Source organism: Cibotium barometz, chromosome 38, assembly GCF_041138505.1.
Source record: "Cibotium barometz isolate CiBa-2024 chromosome 38, ASM4113850v1, whole genome shotgun sequence".
In the NCBI taxonomy this organism is placed as follows: Eukaryota; Viridiplantae; Streptophyta; class Polypodiopsida; order Cyatheales; family Cibotiaceae; genus Cibotium; species Cibotium barometz.
Window position 1 is genome coordinate 46,405,540 of NC_141083.1, and position 8,492 is coordinate 46,414,031.

Genomic DNA, 8,492 nt, shown 5'->3' on the forward strand with positions numbered 1-8,492 from the left:
TGAGATATTTCATATCTCCTCTCTCCTAATTCAAGTCTAGTTTCAAAAAGTAAGCTAAATTGACTCAAAAATGGTCAAAATTGACCAAACTGATCTGAAAAATTCTAGAATCAGTTTGCTTGGTTAGAAGCTCACTATTTCCTATAAAAAGAAGCCTCCCCCTTTGTTGAAGCTTTATAGTGTTTTATGCACTGCTACTCTACTCCTCCTCCCAGAGCCAAAAACTATGAATTTCTTAATAATTCATTAGTTTTTGACCATTCCCTCTTCTAAAGAATTGGTGGCCACTCTTGTTTGCAAACAAGAGTAGATCCCTCAAACCATCAAGCCAAAGGAAAGCTCCGAGAATTTCATGTAAGTTAGAAATCCTACTTTTTCTTATTCTTTTAATGGTTTTCTAATTTTTTGTTATCTTTAAAATGATAATCTGATGCTATGCCTTGCTGGAAAGGCTTTCCCCCTCTCTCATTCTTAAATTCAGCCCTTCTTTATCCTAGTCAAGTAATCAAATTGTTTGAATTAATCTTTTCATATTGTTTCTCTTTTAAAAGTGAAATTTGATTAGTTTAGAATGCTTTAAACAAATTGGGAATAATTTTTAAGTAAATTAAGAATAAGAAAAATTAAAAAATGATCAGCCATACAAAGGTTATGGCAAAATTTTCTTAAATTTTGTGAAATAAGTATTACCTTTTATTATTTAAAAAGAGTAATCCCCATCGTTTGTGTATTCTTAAAGTGTTATTTTCATTCTATGCATAGAAAAATGCATAGTAGAAATATTTTTATTATGAAAGTGTTATTTCTATTAGATTTAAATTCTATGCATAGAAAGATGCATATTGGTTATTTTTTTAAATTATAAAAGAGTGATTTTCATTAGATTTAAATTCTATGCATAGAAGGATGCATATTGGTTACTTTTTAATATTATAAAAGAGTGATTTTCATTAGATTTAAATTCTATGCATAGAAAGATGCATATTGATAAATTTTTTTAATTATAAAAGTGTTACTTTCATCAATATTGATTTTTATGCATAAAAGATTGTTTTTATTATAAAAGTGTTACTTTCATCATTATTGATTTTTATGTATAAAATGATGCATAAAAGAATTTTTATAATTATAAAAGTGTTACTTTCATCAATATTGATTTTATGCATAAATAGATGCATAAAAGAAATTTTTTATTATAAAAGTGTTATTTTCATCAATATTGATTTTTATGCATAAAATGATGCACAAAAGAAAATTTTTATTATAAAAGTGTTCTTTTCATCATTATTGATTTTTATGCATAAAATGATGCATAAAAGAATTTTTTAATTATAAAAGTGTTACTTTCATCAATATTGATTTTTATGCGTAAATAGATGTATAAAATAAATTTCTCTATTATAAAAGTGTTACTTTTATCAATATTGATTTTTATGCATAAATAGATGCATAAAATATTTTTTTATTATAAAAGTGTTACTTTCATCAATATTGATTTTTATGCATAAATAGATGCATAAAAGAATTTTTTTATTATAGAAGTGTTACTTTCATCAGTATTGATTTTTATGCATAAATAGATACATAAATTTTCTTTTTTAATTATAAAAATGTTACTTTCATCAATATTGATTTTTATGCATAAATAGATGCATAAAAGAATTTTTTTTATTATAAAAGTGTTACTTTCATCAAAATGGATTTTTATGCATAAATAGATGCATAAAAGAATTTTTTTTTATAAAAGTGTTCCTTTCATCAAAATTGATTTTTTTATGCATAAAAGGATTTTCTTTTATATAAAAGTGTTATTTTTATAGAAGTTGGATTTCATGCATAAATAGATGCATACAAAATTTTTATATCAAAATAAGAGTTCTCTTTAATCCTACGTTTAAAGCCCATGAATATTGAAAAATGAATAAGTAAATACTCTATGAAGGAAAATTCTACTGTTTCATATTCTCTAGGATGGTAATGAGAGAATTCAAAAGATCTATGGAAGTCGGAATTTTAGATAAATGATTAATTTATTCCTCATAGGAATTTGTGACTAGTTTTGAATTCAGTTAAGCAAAATACTTAATGAATGTGTAAGATTCCTCCCCAGCCTCTCAGGATGTCCAGTATCTTCTCCTATAGTCAAATCCCTCTTTAGAAATATAAAAGATCTTGTTCTACCAGTTTTGGCCTAGAGAGAGAAAATATTCTAGAGAGAGATTATTCAGATTTTGAATATTTTTGGATAGAAAATTTTCTCATCTTATTAATATAAGTTTCCCTGAAACAGAAGTTCAAAAAGATTTCCAGAAGGTGCATTAGAAATCAAGTATAATTTGTTCAAGAGGGGGCATTATCCTGAGGGTCAAGATTTTTTTGAAATTTTAAATTAAGGTTCCTATGGACCAATAAGATCAATCCATGTGTGGGGAGGAGATAAATCCAATTTGTAAAAGAAAATACCCAAAAATGAGTAAATGCTCACATAAGATGAAGAGTTGACTATGTACAAGATTTATTAGTAAAAAACTATGAGTAATATTTAAAAAAATGAGATATTTTGGGTATAATGATTCCATTTTGACACATATGTAAGGAAGGGGAGTCCCTTCAAGGAGGCACCTACTTCACATGCTTGAATGAGTTTTAAACTCAACAATAATGTGATATTTTTATCTCTCCTCTCTCTTGAATCAAAACCGAATCAAAAAGGAACCAAACTAGGTCCAAATCTGGTCCAAATTCAACCAAACTGAATCTAGAAAATTCTAGAAATCAGTTGGCCTTGGTTAGAGCCACCCTCTCCTATAAATAGAACCTGAGCCCTTTGTAAAAAAATAGGAGAATTATACTATGCCAGAATTATGCTAAAATAATGATAATTTTTACTATTCTCTAAAATTCTCTCCAAATTGAAGAAATTGGAGCTTCCCTCCTTCTTCAATCTCCATTGGTGGCTCCATCAACACACAAAACCAATTGATTGGTTGGGGGCTCTACTGTGATCAAAGAATCAAGCAAATTGTAAGGTAAAGTGTGAATTTTGATCTTTTTCCATAATTTCTCAATGTTTCTCTCTTCTCAACCCCTCTCAAGCTTGAGAAGCTTAATTGGAATGGCTTTTTAATGCTATTGAAGTTAATTGATGAATGGACGTAAGGAAATACATAAATTCCCATGTATGCTTAATTTTTATGATTTTTATGATTTTTGTCTTCTCTAAAATGATTATGATGTTATGCCTCATTGAAAAAAGGCATTCCCCTCTCTTCTTTAGTAAATCCAACCATTCTTTATCCTAGATGAATGATTAATGGATAGAATCAAGTTTTTCATAATGTTTTTCTTAAATAAGTAGAAATTGCTTACATTAGAATGAATTAAATACTCTTGGTGAAATTCTAGTTGATTTTAGAAAGTTAAAAATTGAAAAATGGTCAGCCATACAAAGGAGGTTATGGCAAAATTTTCTAAAATTGTGTAAAAATAAGTTTTACTTTTTTATTCTAAAAGTGTTGGATTTATGCATGGATAGATGCATAAAGAATTTAAATTAATCCAAAAAGTGTTATTTTCATCAATTCTTATTTTATGCATAGAAAGATGCATAACGAATTTTCTTTTTAATTCAAAAAAGTGATTTTTATCATAAATGATTTTTATGCATAACTGGATGCATAAAAGAAATTCTTTTATATTAAAAGAATGATTTTCATCATAAATGATTTGTATGCATAAAGGATATTTTTTTATATTAAAAGTGTGATTTTCATCATAAATGATTTTATGCATAAATTAGATGCATAAAAGAAATTCTTTTATATTAAAAGAATGATTTTCATCCATAAATGATTTGTATGCATAAAGGATATTTTTTGATATTAAAAGTGTGATTTTCATCATAAATGATTTTATGCATAAATTAGATGCATAAAAGAATTTCTTTTATATTAAAAGAATGATTTTCATCATAAATGATTTGTATGCATAAACATATGCATAAAGGATATTTTTTTATATTAAAAGTGTGATTTTCATCATAAATGATTTTATGCATAAATTAGATGCATAAAAGAAATTCTTTTATATTAAAAGAATGATTTTCATCATAAATGATTTGTATGCATAATATGCATAAAGGATATTTTTTTTATATCAAAAGTGTGATTTTCATCATAAATGATTTTTATGCATAACTGGATACATAAAAGAAATTCTTTTATATTAAAAGAGTGATTTTCATCATAAATGATTTGTATGCATAAACATATGCATAAAGGATATTTTTTTTGTATTAAAAGTGTGATTTTCATCATAAATGGATTTTATGCATAAATTAGATGCATAAGAGAAATTCTTTTATTCTAAAAGTGTAGTTCCTAGTAAATTGGATTCATGCATGGAAAGATACATAGAGAATTTATTTTAATCCAAAAGTGTTATTCTCATCAATTTTGATTTTATGCTTAGAAAGATGCATAAAGAAATCTATTTTTATTTCAAAAAAGTTATTTTCATCAATTTTGATTTTATGCATAGAAAGATGCATAAAGAAATCTATTTTTATTTCAAAAGAGTTATTTTCATCAATTTTAATTTTATGCATATAAAGATGCATAAAGAAATCTATTTTTAATTCAAAAGAGTTATTTTCATCAATTTTGAATTTATGCATAGGAAGATGCATAAAAGATTGATTTTTAATTCAAAAGTGTCATTCTCATTTAAAATGAATTTATGCATAGGAAGATGCATAAAAGATTGATTTTTATTTCGAAAGTGTTATTCTCCTTAAAATGGAATTTATGCATAAATAGATGCGTAAAGAAATCTTATATCAAACATAAGAATTCTCTTGTATTCTATAAATAGATATGAGGATGTGAAATGAATCAGATAGATGAAAATGAATGAACAATAGATGGAGATGTATGTATATGAAAGAATGGGTGTAGATATATGTATGTGAAAGAATGGATGTAGATGTATGTATGTGAAAGGAAAGATGTATGTGTATATGATAAGTGTGGATGTGGATGTATGTAGAAGAATATATGTGGATGTGAATATGATGGATACGAACGAGATTATGGTTGATGAGATGTGATGTAAATTGAATAGATAGGAATGATAAGTGATGTGAATGAATGATATAAGGTATGAATTAATATGATAACACATGAATCGGGATGTGGATGAACGATAAGGAGCGTGAATGAATGTGTTAGCATCATGTGAATCGAGATGTGAATAAATGAATGTGAATGTGGATGTAAAAATGGATGTATGGATGTAGATATGGATGTGGATGTATGGATGTATGGATGTGGATGTATGAATGTAGATGTAGATGTATGGATGTGGATATGGATGTGTATGTATGAATGTAGATGTGGATGTGGATGTATGAATGTGAATGTGGATGTGGATGTATGGATGTATGAATGTGGATGCGGATGTGGATGTATGAATGTAGATGTGGATGTATGGATGTGGATATGGATGTGTATGTATGAATGTAGATGTGGATGTATGAATGTGGATGTGAAAATGGATGTATGGATGTGGATGTATGGATGTAGATGTGAATGTGGATGTATGAATGTGAATGTGGATGAGAAAGTGGAAGTAGGGATGTGGATGAGGATGTATGGATGTATGAATGTGGATGTGGATGTACGAATGTAGATGTGGATGTATGGATGTGGATATGGATGTGTATATATGAATGTAGATGTGGATGTGGATGTATGAATGTGAATGTGGATGAGAAAGTGGAAGTATGGATGTGGATATGGATGTATGGATGTATGAATGTGGATGTGGATGTGGATGTGGATGTATGAATGTAGATATGGATGTATGGATGTGGATATGGATGTGTATGTATGAATGTAGATGTAGATGTGGATGTGGAAATGGATGTAGATGTGAATAAGGATGGATGAATGTGAATGTGAATGTGGATGACAAAGTGGAAGTATGGATGTGGATGCTGATGTGGATATATGGATGTATGAATGTGGATGTGGATGTGGATGTATGAATGTAGATGTGGATGTATGGATGTGGATATGGATATGGATGTGTATGTATGAATGTAGATGTGGATGTGGATGTGGAAATGGATGTATGGATGTGGATATGGATGTGTATGTATGGATGTAGATGTGGATGTGAAAATGGTTGTATGGATGTGGATGTGGATGTATGAATATGGATGTGGATGGGGATGTATGAATGTGGATATGAAAATGGATGTATGGATGTAGATGTGAATGTGGATGTACGAATGAGGATGTGTATGTGGAATAATGAATGCAAATATGTATGTGAAGGGATATGAAGTCGATATGAGCGAATGGATGAGATGAGATGTCATGTGAATCAGAATGTGAACGAATGAGATGTAATGAGAAATGGATGTGATGAGACGTAATGTAAATTAAGAAAGATAGGAATGGATGTTGTGTGAAGTGAATGAATCTGATGTGATGAGATGGAAAATGATGTGATTGGATGAGAATGAGTACACATATGAATGGAATGTGGGGGTTGGGCGGTTGGCTAACCCATGGGACTGGATGGGATTAGGCTGGACTGATGGATTGAGACTCAATTTCTGTTTAGTTCGATAGATGAAGTAAATCCCGGACAAAAATTGTTCTATGGAAAAAGAATCAATGGCTGTGCCTCTCGATGAGGAAAAAAGCGTTGGTCTCTATGATCCAAGTGCAATCTGTCCCTTGATCTGACTATGGAACTTACGAGTTCGGTCAGATCAGCTCCGCTAGTTAAGGTTTTTGACTACGTTAGGGAAAAGTTATCCTGGTGGAATCGCTTGTGCTTTCCGAGCTAAGGAAGTTTTTTTTGGGTTCGATTTTGGAAAAACCGATGGATTAGTCTCTTGTCTGCATATCCGTGGGCGAGGCCCCGAGTGTGGGACCCTGCTCCGTGCAAGAAGTGCTACTTCCGCTCTGCTAGCACCCCTGAATTGTTGCGCGATGGAGACAAGGATCTTACAGAATGAAATTCAGTAAAGTAGTAATTGAAATATTAACCTTCGAGAAAGATAGTTCAGGGAGAACCTTTCCAGACTCAAACCTTGAATCAAGCTATGACCAAGACGTAACTCCTTCGTCAGTTTCAAGAAAAGACGATGTGACCAGTTCATTAATCTACACTCAAATCACCCCCGAATCTGAAATTAAATTGAGACCTTTGATTTTGATCTGAGGATCAAGATTACAGAATTCGAGAAATTCTGCTTGGGAATCCAGACCTGTGATCTAAAGTCTTGGGATACGGAATTAAGATAAACTCATTGTATTCAAAAGAAAATCAAATTTAAACTGAAAACTTGCATAGAAACCCTGTTTTCTTAAAGGACTGTCTTACGCCAGAATGCTGAGGGAGCATTTGGTATATGTGTTTTTCTAATGGAAGTTCAGTTGTAACAGCTGGCGGGGAGTGTTCAATGGGCGAGGGCCGACAAAGCGGCCCTGAGTGAAGTGCCAGGACACCTAAGGAGGATCTTGGAGGGTTCTGACCAGGCGATGCACGTGCTCGCGGTGCTTAGGACACCCATGCGTATGTCGTGGAAGATATATATATGTATGATAACGAGAAAATTATTGTAATCTATTATTGGATCTCGTTGACCTGCTAGTCTCAACGGAGAGTCTAGAGTGATACTATTTTGTGAGAAACAAAGATTGAATGGAACTTTTGAGTTATGACATCTGTAAATAATTGTTTGTCAATGGATTATTTTATAAATTAAAGTTTAAAGAGGAGTGTGTACGTATCTGTATTCTAAAGCAAAAGTTAAGAAAGGCATTCAATTATGGGTGTGTGAGTACTTATCTGGTTCTACCAATTCCAGTGGTTGGGCGATGGCTAACCCATGGGCTGGATGGGGTTAGGCTAGAATCAGTAGAGTTTTAATAATAAAATTGATCAATAGGAATACGCTTAGAACTCGAATAGTTAAATAATAACCTGAAGACTTCTCAAAGTATTAGATCAACGGCTGTGCTTGATTCAATTAGGAAAAAAGTGTTGATCCCTTCAAGTTAAGTCTGTAATAGTTTCCCTTCTATGTGGTTTAATCAGAGGAAGGTTAGTTTAGTATCTTGACTTCGTTAGAAAAATTCGTTAAGAAAATAAAAATGGTGGAATTGTCCCCGTTTTTTGAGCATGGAAAATTTTCCCAGTTTCGGCTTTCGGAATGACCACCAGCTTAGTCTCGTGCCTGGACATTCGAGGGCAAGGCCTCGAGTGGGAAACCTTGCCCCGCTCAAGAGGGAGCTGCTTCCGCTACCAGCAATCGGGAATCCGGTGCGCGAAGGGGGCAGTGGGATCCCACAAGAGAAGATTTTAAATGACATTGGTTGCCAAGGGGGAAACATGGATATATGAGTTAACTAAAAGATCTTTGGAGTTTCACATATGGTTGCTCAAAAGGTTTCAATGAGTGGAGGTAAGGCGAG